This window comes from Mangifera indica, unplaced genomic scaffold (genome assembly GCF_011075055.1).
Source record: "Mangifera indica cultivar Alphonso unplaced genomic scaffold, CATAS_Mindica_2.1 Un_0005, whole genome shotgun sequence".
Taxonomy (NCBI): Eukaryota; Viridiplantae; Streptophyta; class Magnoliopsida; order Sapindales; family Anacardiaceae; genus Mangifera; species Mangifera indica.
In genome coordinates this window covers 517373-532863 of record NW_025401097.1, presented here as the reverse complement: position 1 = coordinate 532863, position 15491 = coordinate 517373, and positions in this window count along the sequence as shown.

Sequence of the window (15491 nt, the reverse complement as noted above, 5' to 3'; positions counted from 1 at the left end):
TAATGCAGTTAGTAGATGATTGAGACAGTTTCAATAGATTTCCATGGGGGATTATGGTTTGGAAGTTGATTGTGGAATCAATGAGCCGAGCAATGGAGAAACGATATGAAGAAGTTATGAATGAGCATCGAACATACGATCCAGATATTTCAGTGCAATGTTATGCATTGATGGGATTTACAGTTACATTTCAGGCAACCTTATAAATAAATATGATTTATATTATTTTTGCTTTTACTTTTTTGGGTTGCTTAAGTTATTCAATTCATAAATTTTATCTTTATATGGGATGCATATATGGATATATGAAACTCTCAGTAACCTAGGGGATTTCGTAGCTTGCAAGTCCAAAGATAAGATCCCTCGTATGTTGAGATGAAAGTCACTTGAGCGGCTGGGGTGGGATCTTGTTAACAGCATATTTGGAACTTCTCAGGTATGTTAATTTATTTTTGACAATAAAAAATAATTTAATTTGTTATATATAAAAAATTGATACATTTATTAAAATATTTGTTAGGATGTTGTCACTCTTGTCTTGATTCCATCTGTTGAGAAGAAGCAATCAGTTTGGTTTAGAGAGGTTATGGATTACATGGGATACACAGAAGAATCTGATGATGATCGTATCCCTATTGAAGCTAGCGGTGCAATCCAATCTCCTCACCCCACATGTCAAAACACACCTGTACATAGTCCAATCATGTCTTGATAGACTTCACCACCAGTTACCAGATCAGAGTGTCGATCCACACATCGAACATCAATGTCCCATCGCTAAACTATAAGAAGATCCCCCGATGTTATACATATTGCACCCATATCTATTACTGAATATGTTCGTATTGAGGAAATGCTACGTGGGTTTATGGAAACAATGGAAGAACGTTTTAGACAATTTGAAGAGCGACAAACATCCATTGAAACAAAAGTGTCTGAGATGCAACGTATGTTTCATGCCACCCCTGGAGATGAGGTTAGTATAAAAAAAAAATCATATGTTTAACATTTAAAATGTAACAATGATAATTATAATAATCTTTCATGATAACACAGAATGAGTCAACGGAGGTCATTATTGAGGTAGCTTAGGATAATGATGTTTGTCCACGTGATTATTATGAGGTAGTCACTGAGCATAGACCTGTGGAAACATCATTTCAACCTCGGTCGAGTACTCAAAGGACATTATGGGAAAGAATTATCAAGAAGGGGCAGACACTACTCAGCCCTTTTACAAATCCTATGAGACAATGTCGGCCTCGGGAATGGAACCAACAAACAAATATTGATTTTGACCAATGGTATGATAACACCGACAGTAATGACACAACATTAATTTATTTGCACGGACCTTGCAAGAAGCTTGACTGGTGGGACGAGATTTGCATCGAAAACAAGTGGCTAACGGATGAGGTGACTAAGTTATCAACATATTTTTATATTATATTTGTACGTTGTCGTTACTATGAACAAAGTAATTATAATTTATGTTTATGTTGTTTTTTCAACATATGGATAATTACTTGGTGATGTTACGCTATTCCTACCTAAATGCTAAATGGACATGTGTTGATGCATTTTGGGATGGTTGGCTACCACGTATTTTACAGGATTGAGAAGTGGCTAATTGTGACAACCTTCAATGGCCTCGACTATTACTAGATCCTATTGAAGGGATATGTCCATAGCTATTAGAACGAAGAAGGGATATGAGATACGTTGCATAGGCAAAAGTTGACAGAGTAATTAAAAATTTCAAAATTATATAATCGGTTACACATCTTTAATTAAAATTATGTTATATACTAACTTTTTGTTATTTCTTTTATAGGTGTACATTTCTATTAATTATGATTGTCAACATTGGGCGTGTGGGGAAATTGACCTCAATGCGTGGACTCTAACCGTTTACAACTCTTCAATTAAGTTCATATCTTCCACATATAAGTTCATCGACATGATGGGGTGATATCAACACCTTCCGGCCATCATTAGTGCCACTAGCTAATGGGAGGTTAGGGGTGATGACCTTAACTTGGAGCCATTCACGATTGTGTGATGTATCGATGTTCCACAATAAGGCAAAACCTTGAGTGATTGTAGAGTCTTCACACTTATGATGATAGAGTACCGGTCGGCCATTTGACTATACAGCCTTTAACACTATTCGTTTGTGTAGGATGATCGCGTCTAAGATTTTTGCTCACGGACACACTGGTTGATTTTGTTTCATATTTATGTATATTTATTAATTTTTTGGGTGCATGTGTAATGGTCAATGTATATTTATTATGTTATGTTGATTGATTATTATGATAGTATTTTATTGTTGTTTCATATTATGTTGCTTTGGTACGAAGTTTGGTTGGATTGATATATATATTGGAGTGTATTTTTGGATAAAATGTAAACAAGAAGAAGAAAAAGATATAGATAATGGTAATAATATAAGGGAGACTATACCAAATTTTTTTTGAAATATTAAATTACAATACAATAACCATTGATTAATACAAAACAAAAAAAAATTCAACGTTTAATGTACAAAGTGATTAATATAAAACAAAAAAAGGAATTTGCCACAGTAGTAGTAGACATTCACCCACTCCAGCCCATCCTAAACACCTGTAACAGGGCACATAAAATATTATAGTTTTAAATAAACCTGAAATGCAAATGTAACGTATAGCAACCTGATACCTGAAACACAATGAAAGACCAGCACATCATGTCCCTCGTCCTCGTCTTGCCTCGGATAAAGGGTTCGTACAAGTAATCCTAGTATGCCTATGCTTGTGACACCGACTACAAATAGGTTGACGTATTTTCTCCCCCTACGATAGTCTCCTTCTTTGTTCCGATGGTCGACCTGAATTTCGACTCTACATTGGAAGTGGCTAGATCATAGAAAGATTCTTCAAACGTAACCATTCAGAAAGATCTCCTAGTGGTTCAACACTCTTTCTATATACTGCTTGCCAATATTCAGTTGAATAGTATTTACTTACCCATTGATAACAATAAAAAAGATTCTGAAATCTGGCCACGATTACAACATGTGTACACAAAATATGTGACAATTGAAATTTCTTACAACTGGACTCCCTCGCACATAAATCCATTATAACGATCGACTGGCCCACATCGTGCATTTCATATCGGTGCATATTTATTAGTTTGACAACCATGTTAGCTGACTTATGGATATGACCTGTTATTTTCTCCTCAGCCCACAGAGTGAGTTGATTAGTAAAAGCCTCTACATGATTACAAATATATTATAAGTGTATATTTCAACATCATGCACGAAAGTAGGAAAAATTATATGAACCTGTCATAGTGCATCGGGAGTAAAACCATTTCTATATAGTAGAACGCAAAAACTCAAGTAGCATCATAACCGGTAATTTTTGTGCGTGTTGTGCTAAGACATTAAACAACTCAACAATATTTGTTGTCATTATATTATATCGGAGACCTGGGAAATAAGCACGAGCCCAACGTCTATAGTCTATACCCTATAAATAAGCACCTACTGAGGGATTTTCATAATTGATCATTCACATTGCATCCTCAAAATCTAGTATCCGATAAGCTTTCGCTGCTGGCCAAAACAACCTATCTATATGTTTTGCTTGTTTATACTTGCTTCACATATTACCCTTTATATAATGGTTGCACTAATTGTGGTGTGCATTTGGGAACACTTCTCACACGGAGTGAATGATAGCACGATGTCTATATGAAATGATGGTAAAATCTAGAAGATCACCTATACACCCATGTAATGCTCTCATAAAAGGGGTCCAAGTCATCGTTTCTTCCTTTCCTCCTACACCAAATGCCAAAGGATAAATTTGGTTGTTTTCATCTTTACCCACAACAACAAACAATGTACGTCCTTTTAAAAAAAAATCCATTAATACCAATGATAGGACGACAATATTCTCGAAATGCTCTAATTGAGCAACCTAAGGCCATAAAGACAAAACGAAACTGATTATCCATATCAGTGTCAATGTGTGTAACTGTGCCAAGGTTTTTCCATTCCAAATTGTAACAATATATAGGTAGTTGTCTAAACGACTCTTCAGGAGAACCTCTAATCTCATTCAATGTCCAATTCTTAGCACGCTAAGCTTGAGTATAGGAGATATCTATTTTATACCTATCTGCAACGTCTGTTATGATGTCTTTCGGCCTATAGATTTGGTTAGAAGCCGTAAACACAGATTGCAATATTTTTCCAAGTGTCCATTTATCTGCTTGTCTGTGGTGAGACATTATGACATCCTGAGGGCAAGTATGAGTTTCCAACTTCCGTAATACAAAAATATCTATGTTTTGTAATTTAAATCCTCTTGCCTTCCATTTACATTTAGTGTGTGCACATTTAATATCCCATCTTTTTTTGTTTGAACTAGCCACCTTGATCTGATAGCCTTTTTCCAAAGCATCTCTATACATTGTATCAATCAACACCTGTTTACATGTAAATTGATCATTCACTTTGATTCTCCCATCTCGTGATGGAACTGCATGTAATGCAATACCCTCATTTTCTACATCCCTGTAAGGATCTGGACCACAGAAAAAATGATTTGTAACTTGTACGTTAATAGGAATGGGTTGGCTATGCATTGTTAAAGTGTTATGAAATAAACTTCCCTTAGCTAATCCACTTGGACCAACTCATGCTTTATGACCACCCCCGTTATCGCCACTGTTTTCATCATTATCATCACCAACATCATCACATTCCTCATCACCACTATTATCACTACCACTTCTGTCATCACCAATATCATCACCCTCGTTATCCTAATCATTATAACCACCATATTCTTCCTCGTTCGATTGAAAATTTTCTGTCGAAACAGTACCCATCTTATCACATCTATCTGGTGTACCTCGCAAAGGGTCTTGTTGCCTTCTTATTTCATCATGTATCCTAACCTCAACCCTATTGCCTTCAGGCATACTTTCTGGTTGTGTCTCACAATATATATTATCCAAGGAGTTAATAGCATCATCCATAGGTTCAAATGATTGAACTCCTGGCTGTGGTTCAGTTTGTTATTGTTGCATATTAGTTATGACTTTTGTAGGCCTTGTAAACACTGTAAGAAATAACGAATCCCTTTTATGTGTCTTTGATAACCTCATCATAATCCGTATATCAAAATCATCCTTTAACAAATACGGTAAATCATTATAGGTGGTCGGATTTTGTATGTAAATTTTTACAATATTGCAATTTTGATTAATACCCAAACGAGAACACGCTACTTCTACAAATCCATCAAAATTTATTTTTTTACTAACTGATACAAATGTTTGAACTCCACTAACGTATTTCATATTATCACCGCTGTTAACCCAATGTCCACCATATCCAAACAAATATATTAGCTTACCCATATTTTCTGCACAAAAGATATAAAAGAGATAAGTAACCACGCAAAACGCAAACACGCAAATACGCAAAACGCAAACACGTAAAATGCAAAACGCAAACGTAAACACGTAAAACGCAAAACGTAAACACGCAAAATACAAAACACAAACACAAAACGCAAACGCAAAACGCAAGCCACGCAATTTACTAGAAATGTACTGCGATTTTCGATTTTACTTAGATCTGGATAACAAAACTATTGAATGCACAACTGTAAATATTTATAAAAAGATTCAAGCAAAAGAAAACCACACAAGAGGTGTTGATTACAGTTTTTAACTTTTTATCTCTAGAAAAGTTATTAGTTTTACAGTTTTCTGAATACAGATTGCTATTTATATAAAAGAAACGCAAAAGAAACTTATTTGATATATGATGATAATGAATGATAGAGAGAACACAGATAAAATGTGTTGTCGTTGGAGTGTTGATAGAAGAAGAGCGTTGAGAGAGGAGATGATGGTGAAATAAGATGAAAACTACGAAAGTAGATTAGTTATGTGAAATGAGAAGGGAGTATTATTGGAATAAAAATATTGGTTTGCTTATAAAAGTAAAAAGTACTATGGTTAGCCTAAAAACGTATAAACGGATAGATTTTTGTTTATTTTAATTAATTTTCCTATAAATTAAGAGGAAAAATAAGATAAATTTTTTTGTTTAATATTAAAAGTTAAATAATGATTTTACTTATAAAATTAACAATTTTTATTAATTTTAATAATTTACATATGAGAAATTGATATTTCTATACGTAACAGGTGTCTATTTATTACTGTAACATACCTTGGGTAGGAATATGTTTTTTGGCCTATTAATAATGATTTCCCACTGTAAATGATGCAGCAGCATTATTACCAAAAAACTAATCAAGATCTAATTCGGTAAATCCTTTTGTTCCTCACCAATAAATCACTATGATTTTCCTTTCATCTAAAAGATGCTAAAAAGTGAAAAGCAATTCAATACCTTTAAGATTTAAGATTTGGTTGTTTGTGTACTTACCAATATATCTCATTAACATTAAAAATTTTAAAAATAAATTGTTTTTAGCTTCCCAAAATGTTCTTCTATAATGGTTTCAAATCTCAACAAGTAATCATATGTCAATCACAAAGATATCATTATTATAACCAATTTTTAATCATTAATTTGTCCTGTGATCAAAATTCTTTAATTAGTAAGTCACACAGATCAATATCCCATCTTTAATCTCTATCATTAAATCATAATGTAAAAATCTCATATTTACTGTTTTATTTAAGGTAAAAAAAATTGAACTATCTGAATCCTAATTAGAACAGTATTTATCTTTCATGTAAAAAGGGATCAATCTCTATAATATTGATTTATATGGTATAAAAATAAAACTTCTCATACACAACATAACTTGTTTGATCCAAAAAAATATTAAATATTTAATAAAATTATATATACATATTTTTTACCTTCAAATATTACTGTTTCAAATCCCATCAAAAGATTAAAGTGATAATGTAATCCACCAAATATTTATTCTGACATTTGTTATTAATTTTACATTTTTAAGAGATTCTAGACAAGCAGGAAACGTCCAAGAGTTGTTGAGATGCGTTTTCAAATTTCAAATCCATCATCAGTCAGAGCATTTTCTAAGCCTGATACCTAGTTTCACTTTTTGAAGGAATGACTTGCACATGCAATGTGATCTTAAATTTGAACCTGCCCAATTATATTATATGGTATTATGATATGAATAATGATATCATTTGATAAATATTCATATAAATTACTTATCATTTATATTAGTTCATTATCTATACATCAATGCCGCACGGAAAATGATTGATGTGTTCTGTACAAAATATCTGTCAAATATTTTTTTGACGATGTTATATGATTATCATGTAACTTACTTAAGTACAATTTTTAGCTTAAAATTTAGATTTAAATTTTTTATATTAATTTTCAACTGTAATTTTGATACAATCCCATGATAATTATACAACCATTAATACAAATAATCATAAAAATTGGAGATAAGAGTTCGATTCATATGATATATATTTATTCACTGGACATTATTATATAATAAGGTCAGTAGTACATATTTGTTCATTATTATTACTTATAAAAATTAAATAGGAAAGGAGAAACCTTCCAGGAAAAAAATGAAGAATGAGATGGAAGTTATTAAATACAGAGTGGCGGGTGTCTCTGTGGAATCACGACAGTTACAAAGTCAGCTAGTGAAGGAAAATTAAAAATATCAAACAAATAACAAACGAACAAAGAGAACAAGAAGAAGAAGAAGAAAGAAAGAAAAAGAGGAATGGAAAGTTCAAAGAAGAGGAGAAGAAACGTATTATTTGTACAAGGGGGTTTTCTCTTTCAACAACTCCATAATTCTTCTATATATATATATAAAATTTCCTATTGAATCATTGAGATTAGTGTAAGAGTATAAATAGAAAGAAGAAGATAAACACATAGTCAATATTTATCATGATTTGATTAGAAAAATCAAGACTCTACATCCTTAATGGTGATATTATCTGAATAATATGAAAGTGATATAATAAAAGTTTTGATTGAATGTTATAAGTGTTTCTTCCTTAGCCTAACTATTGTCTTGAAAATATACTAGTAGAGACTAAAGTTATATGTGTATACCTGTTTAGATAAAGTGTGAAGTTATATAATTTAATGGGCACCGTTATGATCTTGATACGGTGAGAATGTGATTGTTGTTGTGTGGTTAAAAAGTTCTCCTTCAAGTCAACACTCAAAATGCATCCAAATACGATAACTATAAGATAGTGACTAAGTAGTCCTCTAACCCAAAGTCCATAGTTTAAGGAAATCTTATCTAATAACAATCAAGTGACTCCGACTCTACAACTCTTAAAGTGGGAGATTCTCTTAAAGGCAAGACCACAGTTACAGTCTCAACAACAAGAAAGAGATCTATTTGGATTTTATAATGTGATATCCTCATAACACTTGTCCGACGTTAACTTCCTACATAACCAAGATGTCAATAATATTTAAATTCAAATTAATCACTATTTAAGATCTTAATTTAAGGGATTTCAAATGTAGCTTTTTCTCAAAAATATTTAATATAAACAAAAAAGAGAGAGGAGAAAGAAGGATTGAGCAGCCAAAAGAAAAGGAAAGAGGGGGAGAAAAAAGAGAGAGGAAAGGCAATACATATAAATAAAAAAGAGAAGAACCCAACCATTGTAAACACTACTAGTGTATACATTAATTTTTCATTATAACAAAAACAATATTTAGTGACCTTTCTTTTATAGAATTTAATAAAAAATTGTCAAAAATTATAGGAAGTCAAAATTGAATAATGTATTATGTCATTATAAAATATTTGATGGTATTTAATCAAAAGCCTTTATAAATTATGGAAAGTCAAAAAATTAATAATGTATTATGTCATTTGTTATAGTTGACGTTATAGAAATATTTAGTGACATTTAATCAAAAGCCACTAAAAATGATAAGAAGTCAACAAAATTAATGACATATTATAACGTTTATTATAATTGAGGAATATTTGGTGGTTTGTTTTTTTTTTTACATTTATATTAAAAACCACTACAAATCATAAGAAGTCAAAAAAAGAAAAAATTTAAAAACTAATTGTAACATTTATAATAATTGATGTTATAAATATATTTAGTAGCATATTTTTTATGGCATTTATTTTAAAAGTCACTAAAAATTATGGAAAGTGAAAATTATTTAAAATGTATTATGACATTTATAATAATTGTTATTATAAGAAATTTTAATGGTGATCATTTTTTTGGTTTTACTAGACAAAACATATATCTTGTCATTAGGTCTTGCTCATATTGTATCAATTTTGGTTTCGAGTTATAGACCTTCAATCCTAACTCGATTTGAATAGAATAATGTCAAAATTTTTTAACTCTATTCCAACCCAAACTATCTTCAAATTGATATGACATGGAATTGTCTAATTTTTTCACGCTGATAAGTATTTTTAATATTTTAATTTATTTACAAAATTATCCCAACCTACAATTATCAATACACAAAACATTATATTTTATCTTGTTTAAAAATGATCTAAAAAATTTATATATCAAAACCTTTAAAATATGTAAGGATGTTTGGGCTCCTCCTGGTTTGTATCCACCCTTAGTTAGGGTTGAATTTTAGTTTTGAATTGTTTCAAGTTGACTTGAATTAAATTTTGTGTAAAAAAAAATTCAATCCTAACTAGGAGTAAATGCAAACCAGGTCGAATCCAAAGATCCCTTAACTTGAGTTTAGCTCGAACTAAAAATTGTTCGATTCAAATTTATTGAACAAAAATTAAAGGTTGCTTGGGTTCAATTCGAATAAAAAATCATTTGGCTTGATTTGACTTAAATTCATAACTTGAATCAATGGCTCAAATTTGTGATTTGATTCAGTTCGAATTTATCATTCTAACTAATGATTTAAATACATGGCTCGAGTTCATGTCTCATTGATAAAATGATATTGTTTCACTTAAATAAATACAAAATCATCGATTTAAGCCAAACCGAACCATCAATTTAAACTATAAATTTTATCTGATCTAAACCTTAAATTTGAACTGAGCAACTAATTCAAACTATTGGTTTGAGCTATGAATTCAAATCAAACACCTTCTAACTCAAATTTGGCTCAATTTAGAATACGAGTAGAATCTTCTAGCTTGAGTTTGACTCGAATTCAAATCAAATGAATTCGAGCCCAGCTGAAATGAGTTGAGTTGACTTTTGACACAGATTCAATTTGATTCAGATCTAACCCTAACCCTAACCCAATTTTTTGTGTTGTATTAGGTTAACAAATCACATTGAAAATTTCTAATAAAGTTCAGTTCCTTATCTTCACTATACCGCTTTGTCATAAGGTTCTTGAAATCATTAGTTTCTGCAACATTCCTTTTTTACTACATAATTCCTTAAAGTGTTATGTTGTCTTGATTGTATTGATTATTTGAAATATTCTTGTCATTCTCATAAATTGTATTAAAATATGTAACATTCATTTATTTGAATAAATTAGTTTAATTCTTTAATTTGATAAAAATTATTTTAGATTATCTAATTTACTCTCCCTCTTAGGTCATTCGATCTTTTAAAATTACTAATGAAAAAATTGAAAAAATAATATCCTTTAGTGATAAAATAGGGAAGAACTTGAAAGGAAAAACCTTTAACCATTGGGTAATGATATTAGGGGAAGATCTAAATTCTAAAGTTTGATTTAGACTGAAATAAGTTGAGTTAACAAGTTGTTGTTTTTTGTTAATTAGTTACTAATTAAATGTTGGAATATTTTAGTTACTTTTCTCTCTTTCTATATATAGTATTTAGGGATATTGAATTTTTTAACCTAATTTGGGCTAGAGTATACATTTATACCACACTTTTCACACCCTAAATATTTTTATCACTTTATATGTCAGAATACTTAAATTGCTTTTATCTCCAATCTTGAGAAACATGACAAAGTAACACTATTCTTTTTATGCATTACAGAGAGAAAATATGTATAGATATTTTGTATCAATATTTGGAACAAGATTTATATATGTGTTAGATAACTTTAAGTGAATTTAAAAATTTTTGAGTTTAAATTTTTTAGATTAAATTTAAAAAATTTTAAACTCATTTGATCTTATCTCTCTAAATTTTGTTTGACATTAATCTAATATTAAAGCACCATATGAAAAAATAATTCAATAAACTACCCGTGAAGCATGCAGTCTAAAGAAAGGCCTCAGTGTGAGAAATATAAAAAATATAAAATATGCAAAGAAGCAAAAAATATATTTTTTGCATAAATATATTCTTTGATTAGAATATTGCAGAGAATATATTCTTAAGAATATGCATAATACTTTCTACATGCTTGTTTGCTTCCATGTGTTCATTCACGTGAATGTACATATTTGCATGTTTTTGCAAATATTTTATGCAAAAACATACATATTTGCTTATTTTCCCACAAAGATCATGTAATATAACATAAGAGATCATTAGATTGTTTTCTTGTGCATGAAGAAACTTCTTGGATTGGTAGTTACGACACAATGGTAGGATGATAGGTGAGGTTTCTCTTATAAAAATGGAAGCATAATTGTATAATATGAAATTTAATTCGATCTGAATTCATTTAAGTAATTCAATGTAAATTAACAATTAAGTAATTCAATGTAAATTTCAATTTGATTTGGATCAAGTTATTGTTTTAATTTGAATTCAAGCTAAATTCAAATCGAACAATTTGTTTGTTATCATGTTAAAGGTTGGGAAGTGAAAGAACAAGTTAGCGGCGACGCCGACCCCTGGTGGCACCGCTAATCCTTTTCTGCCACCAATTTTTATAAATTATCCATTTTTTTACATCTCACTTATATCCATTTCTATAAAAATGTTACTCAAGCTTATTAGTTCAATAGAATTTATTTTATGTTTGCCGCTGATTGAAAATTATCAAGTATAGGTGATTGAGTTTAAATTTTTTAGATTAGCGCATTTAAAGTCAAGTATGCTAATCTAAAACTAAGGTTGTAATTAGTTTATTTGAAAATATTAGAAACACTCATTAAGAAGATAAATGAAATAAATAAAGAAAAACGTAATCTCACAGCAAAGTTAACCGTTTTCATGAATGGTTTATATGATATGAAACAATTCATTTTATAATATAACTTTAAGGGCATTATTAATTTTGAAAAACAAAGTCAATTAAATTAGTTGATGTCGACCATATTAATTTAATGATAATACAATTTATTTGATTAATCTTTGATTAATGATTATTTTTTATTAATCTTTTATTAATGTAATAAACGAATCAATATATTTTTCAGGTATTTACAATCAACTACCAAGAGAGGGCGTACAAATTCCATGAGGCATACAAATTTTGAATACACATGTCACTTTAGACAAAGATGGATACCGTGACTATAATTAGGAACAAACTAACGCTTACTCAGAGAGTTATTTTTTAGACAATCTATTTTGGATGCTTATTAGATTTGGCGAAGCCAAGTTTTAGTATCATTTTGATGCATACAATGTTACTTCGTATGATTAACTGCTTGCCCTAATGGTTGGCATCCATTATAATTTTATCACTTAATATTAAGTTGTATATTTCACAAGGAGATCAAGATGAGGTATATCTATTATAATTTGTATATTTTCAGATATATTGATCATTGATAATATTAAGTTACTTCTTCAGTCTATCTTACAGATGGTTGACTCTACAATAATAGAGGATTCTCTTATCAAACCTCCTCCGTTATACGTTGATAAGGTAATATTAACCGATTTAATCACATTTGTTAATTAAGATAAAATATTGAATTAACAATTTTATGTTATTTTTCAGTTGGTGCGAACTGCTCATGGTAGGGTCATTCAGAATGGTTCTCTCATTTACACTTCATGTACAAACCCAATCAAACTAAGGGCGAAAAGCAGAGCATAAGGAATCTTTCCTCATATGGTACACTGAAGCTGCAACATCCAACGACCATGAGGTTTATTGCATAGGAGTAAAGTCCAAAAGCGCTTTTTGGCACACAGTTGTAAAGTTATATGAGTAGCTGACCGACTATGTAAATAGTTTATATCCATGGACTTTGATTAAATGTTATATATATTCATAAAACATAATACAATTCATGTCCTATATCCTTTTTAGCACGAAGATTCTTTCCTGGCATTATTACGTTGGCATGGGTACGAATAGCAGGTTATCGTCCCATTGAGTTGGATGATAGCCCATACCTTCTACATGGGGTATATCGAGATGGCATATAAGAGTTGGAGTACCACGCCGACAGACGAGTACGAGTGGCCTAAGCTATTCACAACGATGGAGAAGGCAAAATACATGTTTGGTCTGCTTTACAAACTGTAGGGAAAAGTCAATAAGGTATTGTATATAGTGTTTTCAATATAATTTACTTATAATTTACTTATTTACAACACGTGTCCATTATAATTTTTCAATATTTACATGTTTTCATCCTTATAAACTTTGACTATGCCTATTGGGTCGTTGGGGTCTTGGACTTTTGTGATTAATCGATCCCCGTATATGACTTCAAGGCAGCTTACACAAGCAAGCATGATAGGCTCACGCAACGGAAGTGACCTTACACCACTTTCATCCTAGCATTACTGGCGGGGACGAGTTTATGGGCCACCATTGGGCATACACCACAATTGGATCACCTAATATTGCATCAAGCAGAGGGTGTCCCCCAACAAGGCGAAAGTTCCAGTGATCAAGGTATTTTTATGTTATGTTTTATTAAGTGTCTGGTGCTTTCACGAAGCTTGGATTTTTCCCACAATCGTCCATTTTTGCATAAACGTTTGGCCTTACAGTTATATTTTCACCGCATCGTGTAGATCACAAATGTACATTTGTATATATCATTAGTTATTCATATAATTTTGAGTTGTTATGTATATATTATGGTTTATTGATTGAGGGTTTGATTTCATGTTTTTTTTCTCATTTTTTCAGTTTTATTGCAACTTACATGATAAAGTATGAATCCGAACTCAAACAGTAGATGAAACATAATAACTGAGTTCATAAAATAAACACATATATGGAACATAAATAATTTTGATGTAATTTTCAATGGATTATATAAATAATACTCATTTCAACAAGAACATAAATCAAACATTACTCATAGTAAATAGATTATGTCTAATTTGAACAAGTACTTAAATCAAACATTAATCAAACTAAATCACTTACAACTCATTTGTAATAAGTACATAAATTAAACATAAATAATACATAAATTAACCATACTAAATAGAAGGTTGTGAAAAACTATTTTCTTTATGACTTCTGGATGAACCCAATGGCATAGAGCTTGGAACTAGTATAAGGCATTTACAGTTTGTTCAAACATGTCCTGGTTGATTACAACGATTATAAATCTTTGGTGTAACAATCTCATCCTATGAAAGACGATGATTTCTATTTAAAGTATGACTTGGTTGATGACAATCAAGAACGAGTGACAGGATAACTCTTTCTTCAAGGGCGGGTAACCATTCTAATTGGTTTCTAAATGGATTAATAGGTTTTGTTACATTGCATGATAGTAATCGGTGATGAAGAAATGATAAACCCATGCATACACATTTGTGAGCCTTATGTCTTACAACAACAACTATATACTTGCATGGAATACATGAAAGCTAAAACTTCTTGCACATACAAGACATCTCATGAAAGTCCAGAATGCCCATGTAGCCACCACTACTTATAACTTGATACAAAACATTTGTAATTGGATGAACCTGTAAGTGCACAAACTTCAAAACATGGTTGTCAAGCTTCTCTTCTATCCATGATGTAACATAATTGGGGCATTCATCTGCAATTTGAAAACACATTGACACATCTGTTAATAAACAAGTATAATGGTAAAAATTCATTCTCAAATAGATAATTAGTATTAACTTCATACATACTTGCATGGTTTCTCCTCTTGTAAACCCATCGTTGCAATAAGCGCTAAATGAACTCCGTGAACATTATGATGGGCAAACCTCATTATGTTTGACGAGGGAATTAAATTACTCTACAATATCAGTTGTCATTATGTTATACCAGTGCCCTAGAAAATGTGCCATACTCCATCAGTGAAACCCTATCTCATATAAGTAAACCTCGATTTGAAGATATATCTCATCAATAGATCTTATCATCACCTCAAAATCTGTCTCTTTATATGACTTTGCAATTTTCCAATATAAACACGCAACCTATGAGTTTATAAATAATATAAGCACTTCGTTATCAAAATTTATAAAATGTTCACAGGGATTAAAAATTTATAAATGTATAAACACTGTACCTGTAAGTTGCACTTATACTTTAATCATATATTATAGAGAAAATGATGGGAACAACACCTATAGTGTACATTTGAAAAGACTTTAGCCATTACAAAGTATATAATATGATATCG